Genomic DNA, 18,939 nt, shown 5'->3' on the forward strand with positions numbered 1-18,939 from the left:
ACAAAAGCCAATGACCATCATCTCGTCATCTATGCCATAAGTGCAAATGGGATTTATGGTAATGGGGCATGCATAGTCACTATGTGGAGATTGAAATGATACAATATGGGATATCTCACTCATAGCATATGACAAGGTTAATGGATTGTCAAACATGGTGTGACCAAAAGAATTTTCACATGATATCCTATGGAGCATAGCATCACAACTAGGCAACTCGACATGCTCGTCATCATATTCATCATAAATAGGTAAGTCATGACATGAAGAAGTCGCACTAGCATGAAGCATGGGTATAGGTATGGCAACATCATGCAAGCAATCATTCATAAAATAGTCCACTAGTGGGACAAGAGAAACACCATCACCTATGTTACCTTTGGAGCATCGCTCATGTGTTGTAGGTGAGGTGTCGAAGACCAAGTCGTGGTCATCTTCATCTTGATGGAACCATGTGGGGGTGCATCTTCTTCCACCATGGCCATCATTGTCTCCATTGGAGGCATGGACTCGTCGAGGATAGGTGTGTCTTCATGTAGGAGACCTAGCACCAAAGAAGAAAACACACTAGGAGTAGAGGTTAAGTCATTAGAAATCAAAGTGGCCTCACATGTCGTGTCAACTACCTCACTCACTAAGTGTTGTGGCTCACTCACTCCCTCTCGGATGCTCTCACTCATATGGTTGGTGGAGTCATTCAAATTGCTCTCAACCTCACATAGGATGTGTGGCATGCTCTCAAGTGTGGGGCTAGTGGTGGTCACACTCATCCTCTCATAGGAAATTCTCTCAATGTCACGTATGGTGGAGTCACTCATGGTGGGGTGGCTCTCGTCACATGGGAATTGGGGCATCTCTTTATATGTGGGTGTCGGAGAGATGTTGGTGCAAATGTCTCCATGCTCAATCACGTCGTAGTCGTAGCCGTGGATGAAGGCCGAAGATGGCACATCATCACTCTCCTCCAAGACCAAAGATAAGGTCACATTTGCGGTCTCGTAGCTTGACTCGGAGTATGAGTCCAATATGGGCGCCTTCTTCATGTTGTTGAAGAAGTTCATGCTCGTCGCCGTGGTCAAAGGGGATGGCCCTAGCTCGACCTTCTTGTCGCCGACTTGTTGTAGGAGGCCCATATGATGTGGCACCTCGTAGCTCGTCTCCATGACCAAAGGGAATGTCCCATGCTCGGCCATCTTCCTTGGGAGGCTTCCGAAGATGGAAGTGTCGCCCTCGCTCATAGGTGGTCTCCTTGGACTTGATGAAGTCATTGTAGGCATACTTGTGTGAAGTAGGCGAAGATGCCATAGGTCCAAAGGGGAAGATGCCTTGATAGCACTTGGCGAAGATGCCAAAGTGGTGGTGGTAGTAGCCGTAGAGCCGTCTTGGTTGTGGTCGTCTCGCGGTCTTCTCTTTTGCTCATGAAGCGTGGACTTGGCGTGAAGTAGGGCTTGTTGGGACTTGTACATTTGCGCTTGGTGAGCATCATCATGATGATGTTGGCGTTGTCGCACTTGAGCTCGTTGTAGATGTCGTTCGTCGTAGTCGTGCACATGTTGCTTGGAGGTGACTTGCCCTTCATGACGAGGTTGATCACGAACGTGATGGTGGTCGCCACGGAGATGTGGACGTGGACAACTTGCGCTTGCATCATTTTTGCGCTCCGAAGACTTGTGATTGGAATGTCGCCGCCTTGAGGATGATGAAGGGGAAGAACGGTTGATCAACAAGGTCCTAATCTCCCCCATCCTTGCATCTTGTTCCTCCTTTTGTGCGGAAAGCTTGTTGTCGATGTAGTCCCTTTTCCTCGCTTCGGAGTGGCAGATGTCAATGGAGAGGTTCTTGATGTGCTCTCACAATCTTGATTGTGCGCCTTGCATTTGTCGTTGTAGATCGAAGATTGACACTTTGGTGATGTAGTTGTTCACGCCGTCGTTGTTGTGGAAGACCGGAGATGAAATGCCTTGCCTATCCATCACTCCAAGAGAAAAATGTGAGTGGTAGAAAGATAAGAACGAATACCAAATGTACCTTGACCGAAGTTGAAAGTGGATCAATGATCACTCCAATGTGGACAAGGAAATAGCACAATTGGTACCAATTCTTGTCGGTTTCTCACACCTACACAAATAAGGCTTATGGTGGAGCTCGGTGAGGATAGTGGCACCAAAATTTGATGCGAAATGTTAGCAAGAGTCAATAATGTTGAAAGAGATTCACAAATTCGCAAGTGTAACAAGTAGACCAATAGAAATATGGGTGGCACACGGAAACACACACACGGATAGATAATTGGGGTCGTGCAACCAAGGAATGAGCTCAAAATGTGGAATCCATGGAAAATGCTCTTGTTGCACAACTCGAGAGAGACGCTAGAATGATTGCTCAATAGGCGGATACGACACTTGTGCACAGCCTATAGGAGACAAAAATGCAATGACTTCTATCCCAAGTATGCTATGTATATGATGTTCCGGTGGTATGATCCAAGATGATCGGATATGACAATCTTATGCAATGTGGTATGATGTTATGGCACTTTCTTACAAGCTCTTTGTTCACTCTTTTTCTTTTGCTTAAAAGCTTATTATTTTTTTGTATATGGCCACTTTGCGAAATGCACAAACCAAGATAGCGATTGTGTATATGCGGGAACAAACATGAGGCACAAGGGATGATATGATACCGATATGATATGTTACGTATGCAATATATGGTGTAGATCACTAATGTGCACAAGTAACGTTGCCGGCAATACTCAAATGGCTAGTCTCGATAGGCAAGTGACGCAAAATGGGCTAGGGGTTATCAATGCAATGGCAAGGGAATATACAATGGAGGGATACCACGATACCATGATGATATGGAGGTTACCATCCGCGGTGATGATGAGTGGAGATGATCTTGATGGAGATACCAAGATGATGGAGACTCGTCCCTAAGTAGCCGAAACACCTTAGGAAATGGAAAAAACCGCGAACTCAAAATCTCAAATGTCAAATGGTGGTAGCGGGATGCGGTGGTGGTTGTGGAAGCTTAATGGGATTGCGGAAATGCAATGATGGGTTTTGCGAGTAGGCAATGCGGAAGTGGAGGGTAAGGTCGGCTATACACAGTGTCGGAGTTGAAAGCACGGTCCCTAAGTAGCCGAAACACCTTAGGAGACACAACTCACAACACGAACAAAATCGTGTTAAGTTGGGGTGGTGGAAGTGTATGGTGGTCAAGCCTATGCGGTAGTGGTGGTGGTGGTTGATGAAGAAGCAACCGTCCCTAAGTAGCCTAGACACCTTAGGAGACTCAAATCACTCCTCAAGCAACTACTAATGCGATGGGGAACAAAATTGGTTAGGTTGCGGACGTCGGTGGTGGTTATGCGGAGGTTGTGGTGGAAGCCCTAGGAAAAGATGCCAAAGTTCCAAAATTTTGATGGAGTCAAATGGTTATGGCAGTATTTTTGTGGTAAGGGGGATGTCAAGAGCTTTTCAACGAGCTAAAGAACGTCAAAAACGAACTCCGGATGAATTAGTTATGGACAAAACGGTGAAATGGGAATGGCTGAAATGCCAGGGGCCGGACATGTGGGGGTGGGGGCCAGATATCCGGGGGCTGATGTCCAGAACCATGCGGGTTTTATGCTCCAGGAGCCGCATGTCCGGATTGGGGCACGGATGTCCGGCCCGATGGTCCGGATGTCCGGCCCGACGATTCCAGATCTCGTTTGGGACATCAAAACTCGATGTAGGGGCGGAAATAGATGAATTTGGGAGCAAAATTGAGGGGATTTCGTGGATGGAAAGTGGGGAAAATTGGGGATATGCTAGATCCACTCGAAACCAAGCAAATCCATGGATCAAAATCAACAAAACTTCGTCAAACCAACAAATCACAAAAAAATTTGGGGCTATTTTTGGTGGGGATTTTCGAATTTAGGACGAAATCAAACAAAAGAAGGCTAGAAAACAAGGGGGAGGCTCCGAAATCGTGATCAACGTAGCTCTAGATACCAAGATGATGTAGGGTAGAACCCTAATCGGCCGATCTTTAACGAAAGGAGCGGATCCCGTGAAGAACACGAGGAACACGAGGGGAAAACGAGGGAAATCACGAGGGGAAACATGAGAGAATCACTCAACCAACAAGAAATAGTCACACATGTGCTAGATCCTCGAGTACATAAAGTAAGATACATGATCCACAATCACTAGGGACGATACACGGTAATCGGTCTTCTCCGTGAGGAGGTCTTGAAGTTCTTCTCCAAAAGGAGGTCTTGAATCCAAAGGGATCATCTCCGTAGAGGCCGCGGTCTCTCTCGTGGAGTAGATCCGATGTGGATGAGCAATGCTCTATCTCTAAAATGAGCTAAACCAATGCTAACCCTAAGTAGGAGGAGGTGCAGAAGTATATATAGTGCTAGCCCATGAAGGGGTAAGTGAGAGGGGGATACATGGGCCCTTGGCCCGATCTCTGCGCACAGGTAGGTGCCGATGTCCGGGCTAGGGGCCGGATGTCTGGCGGCTCACGAAGAGCCGGATGTCCGGGCCTCTAGTCAGATATCTGGGCTGGAGTTGCCCGATTCTTCTTCTCTCTGGTTGGAGGGTGCCGGATTTCCGGGGGCGAGGCCGGACGTCCGGGACTTGGCGAGGCGCCGGATGTCCGGGGTTGACGCCGGATGTCCGGGGCCTGTAGCACTTGGCGGCTGGGCGATTGTTGCTGTAGTGGTCGTCTCCAGCGGCCGGATGTCCGGGCCTGGGGCCGGATGTCCGGGTCCTGGAGTTGTCTCCGTCTTCTTCCGTCGTCACTTCCGCGCACGCTTGGCCTTGGTCCTTGGGTTCTCCATGGTCTCCTCGGGTGTACCTGGGTATGCACAAGGCCCGCGCTTGAAGTAGCATCCATGTCTTACATGCGGAAAGGGAAGATTCAGAAAGGAGCGAGTTCACCTTGTGTCCAATGGCGTATGCTCGAGTGTACATGGGGATGATCGTAGGATGCTCCGCATCAGAGAAGAAGCATGATAAATGGTTCAATCAAGATAAACCAATGATACCCACAAAAACTTGGAAGGAGACAGCTGAGGAAAATAAAAATACGGATGACACTATTATTGCAGAAAATTCAGAGAATGATAAAGATGTACCAACGGATATGGATGTTAATATGGTGTTCGCATTGCCTACTGAATTTCGCACGCCCGAGGCTGAAATTGCTGAACTTGTTCTTGGCCCAAAAAATGCTATATTTGAGAAACCAGAGAAGCATGGACAACACCTAAAGCCATTATTTATCAGAGGTAACATTGACGGTAAGCCTATTGGTCGCATGCTTGTTGATGGCGGTGCAGGTGTTAATATTATGCCCTTTCTGGTATTTTCTAAACTGAACCGAAAAGAGAGCGAGTTAATGAATACCAACATGGGACTTAGTGGGTTCTCAGGAGAATTGTCCGAGGCTAAGGGTGTTATTTCTATGGAGCTCATAGTCGGAAGCAAAACGTTGCCGACTGCGTTTTTTGTTGTCGGTGTCAAATGACGGTATAACATTCTTTTGGGACGCGAATAGATTCATGCAAATTGTTGCATTCCTTCTACTCTTCATCAATGCTTAATTCAGTGGGTTAATGATGATGTTGAGGTGATAAAGGTGGGCAATTCTTCTTGTATTGCTTTGACAGTGGCGCCAGTTGATTGTCAACACGGTGAGATGCGTTGTTTGACCAGTAGGGATTTATTGGACTATGATTACATTAGTATTGGTAGAGATGGTTTTGTACCTATAAATGCACAGCCGGCTAACGTAGCTCGGCTTAATGATTTATCTAGATAAATGATGAGTAAAGACGACAGTATTAAGTGGCTGCAGAGACGCACGAAGGAGTATCGTTTCGGAAGGAACGATATGCATGAAACTCTTGAAGATTTTGATAACATGGAAAAGCTTGGACAAGGATTCTCATCGGCTGATCCACTTGAAGAAATTGATATTGGTGATGGAAGTATTCCGAGGCCTACATTTATCAAAGCTATCTTGAAAGCCGATCAGAAAAGTAAGGTATGTTTATTACTTAAAGAATTCGTTGATTGCTTTGCTTGGAATTATACTGAGATGCCCGATTTGAGTAGAGATTTGGTAGAAGATAGATTACCTATTAAATCTGGTTTTAGGCCGTATAAACAACCTCGTAGAAGTTTCAATCCTAATTTGTATGACCGCATCAAAGAAGAAGTTGATCATTTATTAAAAGCTAAGTTTATTTGGTCGTGTAGATGTGCAGATTGGGTTTCTAATATTGTGCCCGTGGAAAAGAAAAATACTGGTAATATTAGAATTTGTGTTGATTTTAGAGATTTGAATAAGGCTACTCCAAAAGATGAATATCCTATGCATATAGCCGACATGCTTATTAAGGATGCCTCGGGACATAAAGTAATTAGCTTTTTAGATGGTAATGCGGTTTATAATCAAATATTTATGGCCGAACAAGATATGTCTAAGACTGCTTTTCGTTGCCCAGGTTTTGTTGGTTTATTTGAGTGGGTCGTTATGACATTTGGGTTGAAAAATGCCGGCGCTACATACCAACAAGCTATGAATTTAATTTTTCATGATCTTCTAGGCATTGTGCTAGAAATATATATTGATGACATAGTTGTTAAATCGGATGGGTTTGATCATCATTTAGCCGATTTAAGATTAGCTTTTGAAAGGATGCGCCGGTATGGATTAAAAATGAACCCACTCAAATGTGCTTTTGGCGTGTCGGCTGGTAAGTTTTTAGGATTCATAATTCATGAAAGTGGCATAGAGATTGACCCTAAGAAAGTGGAGGCAATTAGAAATTTGGAGGAACCCATGTGTAAAAGGGATGTGCAAAAGTTGTTAGGAAAAATTAATTACTTGAGATGGTCCATATCTAACCTTGCAGGGAAAATTGAATCGTTTTTTCCTCTACTTCGGCTAAAGAATGAAGCCGAATTAACTTGGGGGGCAGAGCAACGAGATGCTTTTAATTATATAAAGTGATGCTTGTCGAATCCTCCAATATTGCGGGCACCCAAGTCTGGTGCGCCGTTCAGGCTGTACATTGTTGCAGAAGATAGGGTGATCGGTGCGGTGTTGGCGCAACAGGTCAGCGGGAAAGACACATCATTGCATACATAAGCCATCGTTTGCTCGACGCCGAAAGTCGGTACGTGTTTATTGAAAAGTTATGCTTATCTTTATACTATGCATGTACCAAGTTTCGGCCTTATCTTCTTTCTAGTACGTGTGTAGTAGCTTGCCAGGCCGACGTCATTAAGTATATGTTGCAACGACCGATTCTTAGTGGTAGGATTGGAAAGTGGGCTTACGCACTAATAGAATATGATTTAACATATGAATCGTTGCGTGCTATGAAGGGTCAAGTTATCGCCGATTCCATTGTTGATCATAGGATTAAAGACGATGAAAACATTAATTATGTTAGTGTATGCCCATGGAAGCTTTATTTTGATGGATCATTTTGTAGGGAAGGGCAAGGCGTCGGTACTGTCTTAGTTTCACCTAATAATGTTTTTCATGATGCATCGGTCCGTTTGGAATATCCTTGCACTAATAACCAAGCTGAGTATGAAGCTTTATTGTTTGGTTTACAAACTTTAGTTGATATGGGCGTAAAGGATGTAGATGTTTTGGGGATTCGCTTCTCGTAGTACAACAAATTAAAGGAGAATTTCAATGTTTTGATGGATTATGAAATAGTTATTTGGACCGATGTTTAGACATAATTAAGTCTCTAGATACGTTCACCATCCATCATATACCTAGAGAAGAGAATTCTAGAGCTAATTGTTTAGCACAACAAGCATCCGGTTATCACATTAGTAAAGGAATGTTTTTTATAACAGACAAGTCGATGCATGTTGAGTCTATAATGATGGATACTTTGCCACGGGGTGCACTTGGGCCTAGTATAGTTGAACAACTAGTTGTACAATGTACTGCAGATTCGGTACATGGGTCACAAACGACCAAATTAGCAAATAAATTAGAATTAAGTGATTGGAGAGTTCCTCTAGTTAATCATTTAAAGGATCCAAGTCAAACAAGAGATAGGAAAATTCGGCGACAAGCTTTAAAATATACTTTGTTTAACGATGAATTGTATCGCCGAAAAATAGATGGGTTATTTTTAAAATGCTTAGATTCTGATCAGTCTAGAATAGCTATGGGTGAAGTGCACGAAGGGATATGTGGAACACATCAGTCGGCTCACAAAATGCGATGGTTATTAAAAAGAGCAGGTTTTTATTGGACGACTTTGTTAGAGGATTGTTTTCGGTACTATAAAGGTTGTGAGGCACGTCAAAAATTTGGTAATGTACAGTTAGCACCCGCGTCTATGTTAAATCCCATAATTAGGTCATGGCCATTTAGAGGATGGGGCTTAGATTTTGGTGAAATACATCCTTCGTCTTCTAAAAGACATCGCTTCGTCCTAGTAGCGATGGATTATTTTACTAAATGGACAGAAGCAGTTCCTTTGAAAAACATGACCCATAAAGAGGTTATCAGTTTTGTTTTAGAGCATATTGTTCATAGATTCGGCATTCCTCAAACTTTAACTACCAATCAAGGTGCTTCTTTTATGTCTCATCAATTTCGCGAATTTGTCGAACCTTTAGGAATTAAATTGTTAAATTTGTCGCCTTATTATGCTCAAGACAATGGATAGGCTGAATCTAGCAATAAAACTTTAATTAAGCTTATAAAGAAGAAAATTGAGGAACATCCGAAAAGATGGCATGAGGTACTTTCGGAAGCTTTGTGGGCTCATCAGTTATCTAAATATGGAGCAACTCAAGTGGCACCGTACGTCTTGGTATATGGTCAAGAGGTGGTGTTACCTGTAGAGGTTAATTTACAAGTTCTTAGAGTGGCTAGACAAAATGATTTGTCGGCTGTAGATTATAATGATTTGATGATGGATAAGATAGATGACATTTCAGAAGAGAAATTAAGAGCTTTGCGAGAGATTGAGAAGGAAAAATTAAGAATAACCAAAGCTTATAATAAAAGGGTGAGGGAGAAATTGTTTCAAATAGGAGATTTAGTGTGGAAAACGATTTTACCTATTGGAACTAAAGATAGGAAATTCGGTGAGTGGTCGCCGAGTTGGGAAGGCCCATATAAAATAATATGGATTGTTCCTGGAAATTCATATTTTGTACAATCATTGCAGGGGGAGAAGTTATCCAAAGCTCTTAATGGAAAATATTGGAAGAAGTACTATCCTAGCATGTGGCAGGAGGCCTGAACATGTTGTTGCCGATATGTTATTTCAAGTATCGCCCTGAGCAAATTTGGCCGATATATTATTTGAGATATCGCCCTAAGAAAATTTGGCCGATGTATCGTTGGACATCGCCCCGAGTAATGATATGATCAGTGATCGACTTCATCCTACGGCAAATCCTATAGTATTTTTGGTCAATGTGATTGTACCAAAAATAGGGGGGCATGTGTTGATGGTATAATTTGGCTACTTAGTATGTGATGAGCCAAATTAAATCAATGATTTATCAAGCTGATCGGTTAATGCATTGTTGAAGTATTGCCACAGGAAATTTCATGGCAGGTGAAGATACAAGTCCTAAGAACAATCATATGCTATACTGGACCATGGGCGTGATGCATGCAAGTGATATATATCTACGTATATCAAGAAGTGTGCTTAGTCCTGATGGCCATTATCCAGTTTGATTTGCGACGTTGCCGGAATATTTAAATATTTTTGTGGGCTCAAGGTATTTATACATATGCTTAGCCATTATATTTAGTTTGATACCGACGTGGCCGGAATACTTTATTCATATATACAAGAGTGCATGTACGTGGATATGGCCTAGTTTTGCTACGTACTTAGATTGGCAAGTATATTTTTTGTAGACGTATGCTACATGGTAACCGAATCAAGAAAGGCTAGTCCTGATCGGTTTTAGCTTCAGAGTTGTAATCTTATACGCTGAGTCCAGCGTACCTTATTTATAAGGCCACGGCCGACTGGAAAAAGCCCCCAACAATCGATTTATCAACAAATACATTATGTTTTCACGTACGTCTTTTATCTTTGTCGTTCTTCTCGGCCGAGCTCTAGCAGCCCTAGGGTTTGGTCAATCTTTTCCATTTTGCGCTGAAAAGTGGCCGGTTCTTCTCCATGAAAGCGAGATATCTTTGTTGCTTTGCCTGGAAAGCAGTCGTTCGTCGCCACGAAAGCACAACAAATATCATGGTGTTACGCGGCGATTTCGCGTGCCAACATAGTCATGAACCCAAAGTGGCACTAACTTACGGGGCAAGCATACATGAAACAACATCGAGCATGTCGGTCATCAGCGTGTGAATCCGGGCTGTAGCAACTGGGCTAACAGGACTTCGGGAATCCGGGATATAGCAGGCTAGCAGGACTCCGGAAGTCACCGCATGATATTTCCCCGAAGGGACAGACATAGGAATGATGTGAATCACATGCCGGCCAGTCTAAGTGTTCCGGAGCAGTAGTGTTGGGCTAGAAGGACTCCAATGAACCGGGCTGTAGCGGACTACCATGGCTCAGTGGAAGCACCAGACTACATTTCCCCATAAGAGAGGCTACCAAGGATAGACAACTAGGTTGTCGGATCCCACACATAGCCATACACGTCAGACGTACGCATAACATGCAAGTATGTGTTGTACAACATGGCATCACAACATAACTCAAACTCATATAGATAAAGGCCCAAAAGGGCCACATAGCATTTAATACAAAGAGGGGTCTCATGACCCATCATTCAGAGCATACAAGCAACAGAAGCATTACATGTCTGAGTACAGACAACTAGAAAAGAAAAAGGCTGAGAAGCCTGACTATCTACAAGACCCTTCCAAGGGTACAAGATCATAGCTAAGGTAACAAGCTAGTCGTCGAACTCCATGCAGAACTACTACTGAGATAGAAGTCTCATCTGCAAAAACATAAATTAAGCAACGTGAGTACAAAGGTACTCAGCAAGACTTACGTCAAATCCTATCATACATGCATTAGTATCAAGGAGGTAATGTGGGGATCAGTTGCAGCAAGCCAGCTTTGACTCGGTGGCTAACCTATTTTACGACTACGAGTAACTTCTTTGAGGTAAGAAAGCGCACATGAGTCCACTAATCACCACATCAATACACCACTATGGATTCATTCCCGTCTCCCTACGAGAAGGCCATCCATAGCACTCACACTTGTCTTGAGCATTTTGGAGTATCCACTTCAAGTTGTCTATGTACCACGTAAGCATCCAAGAAGTCCATAACCGCGGACCCGGCTATTCGAATAGATCATGTTAACCCTGCAGGGGTGTACTTCTTCACACACGCTCTCGCCACTTACCACCATGTACACGTCATGTATCTCAGCAACCTTCAAGCGGAAGCCTGGCGAGGGAGTCGGCCACGACCTGACTAACCATACAAGACTCTAGTCCAGGTTTATCGCCTATTCGAGTTCCATCCGCAAGGAGATCCGGCCGGGGTGTCGCTCACGGCCCCAAATGATGTGAGCAGGGTTCCCAAGCCCACCATCCGGGTGCCACTTGGTACACCGTGCCACTGTGCCTAGTCTGTCCCAAGCCCACCTGGTCGGGTGCAAATTGGTAGACTCCTGGACAGAGATCAAGTTGGTTAATAAGTCAAGAGGGGCACTTAAGCATTCCAATGTGTGGTAGTAGCTAGTCATTGGACAACATACACAGAACTCAGTGCTTAGGGATGGTGCCAGTGAGGCAACCCACCATGTACTCCTACATGGCCTCTCACCACTACCTTTACCAAATCGTGTTCACACACTTAACTCTCAGCACCAGAACATATCATAACACTCCAATTCATTACCAATGAATCAGACCTGACACAACTCTAAGAAATAGTAGGCATGGCATGGTAGGAACACAACATGGCTCAATCAACTCCTAGACATGCTAGTGGGTTTCAACTATTTACTGTGGCAATGACAGGTCATGCAGAGGAATGGGTTCAACTACCGCAGCATAAAGTAGCAGTTGAATTGTTGTTGTCCTAATGCAACAAAAGAGAGCAGGAGCGAGAGAGTGGGATTGTATCGGAATGAACAAGGGGGGTTTTCTTGCCTGATAAATCGACAGTAAAGCACTGCTCTTCAGACATGTACTCTCGAAAACTCTCCGGAGTAGGACCTATCAAGAAGAACGGTGCCGGCAATCAATACACAAGCATCTGTAACAATATGATGCATGATCATGGCATGTAGATGTGATGTTGTTTGTGCTAATGTAACTAGCAACAAGTTCAATGGAGCTCATTTGAATCAAGGATTCAGATGCAACTCCAAACTTAAGCATTTGAAATGCCCTTTATGTGTTTTCACTTATACAGCATGTATAAGTTGGTTTGTCATGCATGAAACTAGTACAGATGGATAGATTGAATTTTTCTGATAATTTTTCATATATAAATTATTTCAATCTGAGCTACGGTTGAATTTCTGTGAATTTTAGAACTTTTGCTAATTTTCTGGAATTTCCAAAATAGAAATAATCCAGAAAATGGTTAATTGCGTCAGCACTGCGTCGTGCCTGCGTCAGCAAGTCAACAGCGCTGACCAGAGTCAAACCTCACTTGCGGGGTCCACACGTCAGTGACAAAATGTTAGACAGAGGGGTTATTACTAATCTAATTAAAAGATTAGGGCGCAGGGGCCCACTCTTAGTGACAGGGTTTAGTTAAATGGTGATTAGCCTTAAGCTAATCACCTGGCAGGATGGGCCCGCACGTCAGGCCGGCGAGGTCATTGTTGGCGACCTCTGGTCGCGGCGGAGTCCGCGCTGCAGGGCACAAGGGCGGCGGCTGAGAGCACCGGGGGGCAGCCCGGGCTCGCCCGCATCCAGGGCGAAAGGTGGGACACGACGGGGACGCCGGAGCGGAGCTCGCAGCGGCGGCCGAAGCTCGGCTCGAGCGGAGGAGGGGCCAGAGGGTGTGGAAGAGCTGGGAAGTAGGGGGAGTCGACGTGGCTCACAGCGATTCCGGGGAAGTCGTCAGCGAGCTTGGGGATGCGCTGAGGTCGACGGGGCGGCGGTGGCGATCTCCGGTGGTGGATGTTGAAGACGACGGTGGAGGCGTCTCCACAGGGCGTCCGGCGATGCGTGGGTGATGGAGACGACGCAGGACGACGGAGCGGAGCTCCTGGGTACGACAGAGGGGCAAGGGGTGGCTTTGGCGATGACTACGGCAAACGGCGGAGAGGATGGCACTCGGCCATGGCTGCGGGAAGCGAGGGAGAAGGTGAGGGGAAAAGTGAGGAGGTCGACCATATCGGGACGGCACCCGCGACATCGCCCAACACGTCGCGCTGGCAGGGGAGAGGGCTGGCAGGCTGGTGGCGTGGCGGCACGGCGGTGCGCGCGAGTCGGCCACACGCCTGTCCGACTGGCGCGAGGACAACGACTGCCACTGGGCCAGTGGGCCGGCTAGGCTGCACAGTGCCAGGTAGGTCAGCCAAGGTAAGCTTTCTTTTCTATTTTGTTTTTGTTTTCTATTTCTGACATTTGTTTTAAAACTAATACTAAACCAATTTATTTTCTTATGCCACTTTTTGTAGGAGCTAGTGGTATTATTCCAGAGCTCCTCAACAACTGGCATAATTTTTGGACATATATTATATATAACATATATATATATATATATCCCATGCAAAGAATTATGCATTAATTCCAAATGGCCAAAATAAGTATTTATGAGCTCTTAAAAATATTGGTTTGAATTTTACCTCTAACCAATATTTTCAGAGAGAGACATGAACATTTTCTTGGACCTTTTTGGAGCAATTTTTATCTGGGTTATTACAAGAAATGATTTCTGAGGGTTTCATAAATCCCCATTTCAAATTTAAATGAAATTTAAACATGATGCATGATATGTCTCCAACGTATCTATAATTTTTGATTGCTCCATGCTATATTATCTACTGTTTTATACATTATTGGGCTTTATTTTCCACTTTAATATTATTTTTGGGACTAACCTATTAACCGGAGGCCCAGCCCAGAATTGCTGTTTTTTTTTGCCTGTTTTAGGGTTTTTAAGAAAAAGGAATATCAAACGGAGTCCAAACGGAATGAAACCTTCGGAAACGTGATTTTCTCATCAGATAAGATCCAGGAGACTTGGACCCTCCATCAAGAAAGCCACGTGGTGGTCACGAGGGTAGGGGGCGCCACCCCCCTAGGGCGCGCTCCCCTCCCTTGTGGGCCCCTCGAAGCTCCACCGACGTACTTCTTCCTCCTATATATATCCACGTACCCCCAAACGATCGGGGACGGAGCCAAAAACCTAATTCCACCGCCGCAACTTTCTTTATCCACGAGATGCCATCTTGGGGCCTGTTCTAGAGCTCCGCCGGAGGGGGCATCGATCACGGAGGGCTTCTACATCATCATCCAAGCCCCTCCGATGAAGTGTGAGTAGTTTACTTCAGACCTACGGGTCCATAGCTAGTAGATAGATGGCTTCTTCTCTCTTTTTGGATCTCAATACAATGTTCTCCCCCTCTCTCGTGGAGATCTATTCGATGTAATCTTCTTTTTGCGGTGTGTTTGTTGAGATCGATGAATTGCGGGTTTATGATCAAGTCTATCTATGAATAATATTTGAATCTTCTCTGAATTCTTTTATGTATGATTAGTTATCTTTGCAAGTCTCTTCGAATTATCAGTTTGGTTTGGCCTACTAGATTGGTTTTTCTTGCCATGGGAGAAGTGCTTAGCTTTGGGTTCAATCTTGCGGTGTCCTTTCCTAGTGACAGAAGGGGCAGCAAGGCACGTGTTGTATTGTTGCCATCGAGGATAACAAGATGGGTTTTTTATCATATTGCATGAAATTATCCCTCTACATCATGTCATCTTGCTTAAGGCGTTACTCTGTTTTTAACTTAATACTCTAGATGCATGCTGGATAGCGGTCGATGAGTGGAGTAATAGTAGTAGATGCAGAATCGTTTCGGTCGACTTGTCTCGGACGTGATGCCTATATACATGATCATACCTAGATATTCTCATAACTATGCTCAGTTCTGTCAATTGCTCAATAGTAATTTGTTCACCCACCGTAGAATACTTATGCTCTTGAGAGAAGCCACTAGTGAAACCTATGGCCCTTGGGTCAACCTCTCATCATATCAATCTCCATCACTTTATTATTGATTTTCTTTTACTTTATTTAGTTTGCATCTCTATACCAAAAATACCAAAAATATTATTTATCATCTCTATCAGATGTCACTTTCGTAAGTGACCGTGAAGGGATTGACAACCCCTAAGCGCGTTGATTGCGTTGAGCTATTGTTTTTGTGTAGGTACAAGGGACTCGAGTGTAGCCTCCTACTGGATTGATACCTTGGTTCTCAAAAACTGAGGGAAATACTTACGCTACTTTGCTGCATCATCCCTTCCTCTTCGGGGAAATCCAACGCAGTGCTCAAGAGGTAGTAATGCACACATGACTAGCTAGTCTAGGTCATACCAGAACTAGGGATGTGACACTTACGCCGAACATCAGCCCGCGCCACCTCGCCGTCGAGGCAAAGAGGAAGAGGCTCCGGGCTACACCTACGACCTACGTCAGGACCTGGACAATAGAGCCAGTCAGACTAGATAAATCTATGGATCAAGGGGGTGTGCTCCAACGCGAGATGACGACTATCAAGCTTGGCACGATAAGCATAACCCCACTCGGGCTGAAAACTGAACACGGATATCATCCAAACTCCGCTGTGACGTTGCTCGATACAGAGGCGCCGCACACCCCTTATGCTTTACCTATGAGGTAATGCAGCACCAGTTTCTAGAAGGGTTTAGAATTCTAAACATTTAAACATATGATGGAACGACAGATCCCGTGGTATGGATTGAAGATTTTCTTCTCCATATTCACATGGCTCGTGGCGACGATCTCCACGCCATTAAATACCTCCCCCTCAAGTTAAAGGGACCAACACTCCAAGGGCTAAACAGCCTCCCAGAGAATTCTATTGGCAGTTGGGAAGAGTTGGAGGATGCATTTCGAGACAACTTCCAAGGTACTTATGTCCGGCCACCAGACGCCGATGACGTTAGTCCCATAGTCCAGCAACCGGGAGAGCTAGCCCGCAAACTCTGGACATGATTCTTAATTAAAAAGAACTAAATCGTCGACTTTCCGGACGCCAAAGGCCTAGTGGCCTTTAAACATAGCGTCCATGACGAATGGCTTGCCCGACGCCTCGGCCAAGAAAAGCCGAAGTCTGTGGCAGCTCTTACTACACTCATGACCCGCTTCTGCGCAGGAGAAGATAGCTGGTTGGCTCGTCGAAGCAACAATACCAGCGACCCCGGCACATCCGAAGCCAAGGACAACAACGGATGGCCACGACATAACAAACACAAGCATCGGAACAACAATGAAGAAACCAAAGATACGACGGTCAACACCGGGTTCAGCGGCCCTAAACCCGGTCAGCGGAAGAAGCCACTAAAAGGAAACAGGGATGGCCCATCCCATTTGGACAAAATACTCGACAGGCCTTGCCAGCTTCATTGCAGCCCCAACAAGCCTGCAAATCATTCCAACAGAAACTATTGGGTCTTCAAACAGGCCGGTAAATTAAATACCAAACATAAGGGGAAATGGACGCCAAGTGAGGACGATGACAAGCTCCGCGCAACAAGCACAGGGGGGCAGAAGAAATTTCCCCCTGAGGTAAAAATAGTGAATATGATATACGTCATTCATATCCCCAAGAGGGAGCTCAAGCGCGCATTAACGGACGTCTCTGCCGTAGAGTTGGTCACCCCAAAATTCAACCCTTGGCCGGCTTGTCCGATCACCTTCGATCTCAGGGACCACCCAACTAGTATCCGGCATGGAGGTTCAGTAGCCCTGGTCCTCGATCCAATCATCGATGGATTCCATCTCACTTGAGCCCTTATAGACGGTGGCAGTAGTATTAACTTGATTTATCAAGACACTGTTCGTAAAATGGGATGATTTGCAGGTTGGAAGTAGTCTTTGGTTCACCAGATAACTTTCGAATCGAAGACTTGATCTTCGACATTGTCCCCTTTCACAGTGGTTATCACGCACTGCTCGGACGCACTGCCTTCGCCCGCTTCAACGCAGTCCCGCACTATGCTTACTTAAAGCTCAAGATGTCCGGACCACTCGACGTCATCACAGTCAATGAAAACATGGAGCGCTCCCTCCGTACTAAGGAGCATACCGCGGCCCTTGCAGCCGAGGTACAAAGCGGCCTCATCAAGCCAAACACTTCATCGGCCACCAACCCTTGGACACTGTTAAACAAGTCCAGCCTACTCTGCGGAACGCCAACTTAGTGGATCCAGAGCTGCACTAGCAGTCCCGCTGCCGTCGATCGCCCCATCTAACCGTGGCATATGTACCGCGTGTGCATAACTACACACTTAAAATACCTTGGGCAACGACGGAGGCATACTGCGGACAAGGTCGATAGTGTGGCTCGACCCTATTTGGACCTCAACCTTTTCCCTCCTTTTTTCCTTATATTACAGGTTCATTAAAACCTAATCACCTTAAGGTCGTACAAGAGCTCTTTCATCAAGCCCCTTTTATATAAAAGATCGTTGTTTTTCTCCTCTCAAAGGATCTTGCACCAAGGCGACAGCGGCGCAGACGTGCGACAGAGTATCAATGGGATATTCAAGAATACCTGTTCCTTTTTAGGCCATGTATACAACTTCCCCTTGTTTACTAATACTTGGCATGTAAAATAGCATGGATGATTGTGGCATTATCTGTAATAACACGTTTTGACGTATCAAACAGATTATAATGGAAACAGTTTGTTCTGCTAACCCCTGTTCGGTGTTGGTTTACTTCATAATCCGTATCTCCTCTTTGCTTCAGATTGCCATATATACTTTGGTACAGCCTAAATGTGGCGGGGTCTCCATTCAGGCCACATATATTTTCAAAAGTCCAAACACTTCTAGAGGATACTCCGGCATCCCGAATAGTGCATTATATCCATCAACTCCGAATCATGTCTTTGGTCAATAGTTGGTTGCCCAGCTCCTGTGATTGACACCTTACGTTCCGCTTGTTCGGCTAAGGTAGTAAATGGAGAAGTACTGCGATTGTGTTTCTGGTTCGTCCGGTCAAACACCTCAGTAGAGAAAGCCGAAAATTGATGGTCATGATATGGCGAGAGCTGGTCGGCGATTCGGTGACTTGCTACAAATATTTTGCGATTTATTCTGTATTATACGAAGGACTGGCCTTCGCCCATTCATGTGATAAAGCCATCCTAGTTCGGATGGCTGCATATGCACCAGCGGCTAGCCTTTTGCCCCATCGTCAAAATCCTATGGCTAAGCGAAAGTAACAAAGCCGCATTGTGTGATTGCCTGGTTCGATGTGCAGACACCTCCTTTACGGACCAAGACGTTGGGTCAAGAGTGATCGCGCACTATACCGAACACCCCCATTGCATCTACGAGGGGGCTGAAGCCAATGACTGGCAAACTTTCAGAATTGAAATGGCCGCACAGGAGGAAAATAACTTCAAGACAAAAGCATAAATATATTTACATGCCTTGGCTCATAAAGCAAAATCTGGATAAATATAATACATTCACTCGAACATGATATCCTTTGAGCATTGGCCCTCTATTATTCGGGCACCCGCCAGGATGTCGTTGAAGTACCGCTCCAGTCTGCGATGGTCCTTGCCTTCGGGTGGGCCTTTAGTTGCCACAATGGCGGCCTTCATCTTCGCCCAATGCATCTTGACACGGGCAAAGGCCATCAGTGCACCTTCTATGCACGCCGAGCGCTTCACAACTTCAACTCGAGGCAGTGCATTGGCGAGTCGCTTCACTAGGC

This window comes from Triticum urartu, chromosome 3A (assembly GCF_056163025.1).
Source record: "Triticum urartu cultivar PI428250 chromosome 3A, HENAU_Tu73, whole genome shotgun sequence".
NCBI lineage: Eukaryota > Viridiplantae > Streptophyta > Magnoliopsida > Poales > Poaceae > Triticum > Triticum urartu.